The sequence below is a fragment of the Rutidosis leptorrhynchoides genome, chromosome 8 (assembly GCF_046630445.1).
Source record: "Rutidosis leptorrhynchoides isolate AG116_Rl617_1_P2 chromosome 8, CSIRO_AGI_Rlap_v1, whole genome shotgun sequence".
Lineage (NCBI taxonomy): Eukaryota > Viridiplantae > Streptophyta > Magnoliopsida > Asterales > Asteraceae > Rutidosis > Rutidosis leptorrhynchoides.
This window is the reverse complement of record NC_092340.1, coordinates 324,722,275-324,724,625: the sequence shown is the minus strand read 5'-3', so window position 1 is coordinate 324,724,625 and position 2,351 is coordinate 324,722,275.

The window sequence follows — 2,351 nt, the reverse complement described above, 5'->3', positions numbered from 1 at the left end:
TTGTGGTCTATTGTTACGATTTGATATATATAGGTTAAACCTATAACTCACCAACATTTTTGTTGACGTTTTAAGCATGTTTATTCTCAGGTGATTATTAAGAGCTTCCGCTGTCGCATACTTAAATAAGGACAAGATTTGGAGTCCATGCTTGTATGATATTGCGTAAAAACTGCATTCAAGAAACTTATTTTGTTGTAACATATTTGTATTGTAAACCATTATGTAATGGTCGTGTGTAAACAGGATATTTTAGATTATCATTATTTGATAATCTACGTAAAGCTTTTTAAACCTTTATTGATGAAATAAAGGTTATGGTTTGTTTAAAAATGAATGCAGTCTTTGAAAAACGTCTCATATAGAGGTCAAAACCTCGCAACGAAATCAATTAATATGGAACGTTTTTAATCAATAAGAACGGGACATTTCAGTTGGTATCCGAGCGTTGGTCTTAGAGAACCAGAAAATTTGCATTAGTGTGTCTTATCGAGTTTGTTAGGATGCATTAGTGAGTCTGGACTTCGACCGTGTTTTCTTTAAAAATGATTGCTTAACATTTTTGTTGGAAACTATATATTTTTAACATATGAATATTATGTGATATATTAATCTCTTAACGTGTTTGATATTATGTGATAGATGTCTACCTCTAGAACAAGTCCCATTGACTCACCTAATAATAATGAAGAGTCAAATGTAAATTGGAATGATTTGTGGACTGATTCACAAGTTCCCGAAGAGGAACCGGAAGAAGAGTCGGAACCGGAAGAAGAATCGGAACCGGAAGAAGAATCGGAACCGGATGAAGAAATAGAACCGGTGGGGGAAATAATAAAATGGTTAAGTAAAAGAAAATCCTCAACCAACCGACCAAAGTTAATTATGGTCAATGGTGTTTCCGCCAAGGAAGCAAAATATTGGGAGGATTACCAATTCTCCGATGAATCGGATTCCGACGAGAATTCCGATGATGTTATAGAAATTACCCCAACTGAATTTAAAAAGGCAAAAGAAAATAATAAGGGAAAGGGCATAAAAATAGAGAAATCTAATTCCAACCCCGATGAACTTTATATGTATCGTCAACCCTCGAAGTCCTTAAGTTGTAACAATGACCCGGGAACCTCTAAACCACCAGGTTTTTCTAAACCAATGTGGACAATGACGGCTCGTATTAGGGGAACATCATATATCCCTAGAAACTTGGCAAAACGAACCAAAACCGAAGAAGAAGAAACGAGCGAGTCGGAATACGAAATCTTGTGGTCTATTGTTACGATTTGATATATATAGGTTAAACCTATAACTCACCAACATTTTTGTTGACGTTTAAAGCATGTTTATTCTCAGGTGAATACTAAGAGCTTCCGCTGTTGCATACTAAAATAAGGACAATATTTGGAGTCCATGTTTGTATGATATTGTGTAAAAACTGCATTCAAGAAACTGATTTCGATGTAACATATTTATATTGTAAACCATTATGTAATGGTCGTGTGTAAACAGGATATTTTAGATTATCAATATTTGATAATCTACGTAAAGCTTTTTAAACCTTTATTTATGAAATAAAGGTTATGGTTTGTTTTAAAAATGAATGCAGTCTTTGAAAAACGTATCATATAGAGGTCAAAACCTCACAACGAAATCAATTAATACGGAACGTTTTTAATCAATAAGAATGGGACATTTCACTTATGAATATGTTAATATATAAAAATCTCATGGTGTAACTCAAAGTGTAAGTATTTTTGTAAAAATGATCATCTAGATGTTGTTTTTACAACGGAAATGATCACTTTCATAAGATTCGCCAAAGTTTGACCTATAACCTGTGATTTTGAATACAAACTAAGGTATTTACAGTTCATATTCATAAATAATGACTCGATCCAAGGAAGTGGCAAGTTAAACCAACAAAACGGAGTTTTATTGAAGAAACTACGGCAAAAACAAAATTGGGTATCCGAAGCTAGTTTAGCTACGAAATTAATTGGAGTAAAAATAAACTAATCATATCTTTGCTAATTAATATGATATTTCATATATATTTACTCATGATTTAATTCTACATATTTCAGGACCACCCATAAACAACACGAGAAGATTAATCATAAGACCTCATGATTGTACGCAACACGCCATTTGACAACACGGTACTTTATGTACGCAACACGTCATTTGACAACATGGTACCATGGGTCAAGATTAATTCCGATCAATACGAATACGATGGGGTCTTTATTTATTTTATTGAACAACTAATTGTGGACCACTAATATCGGACTGCTAACTACGGACAATTAGATATTAAAAGTATTATAAGTATACATGTAACGATTATTTGA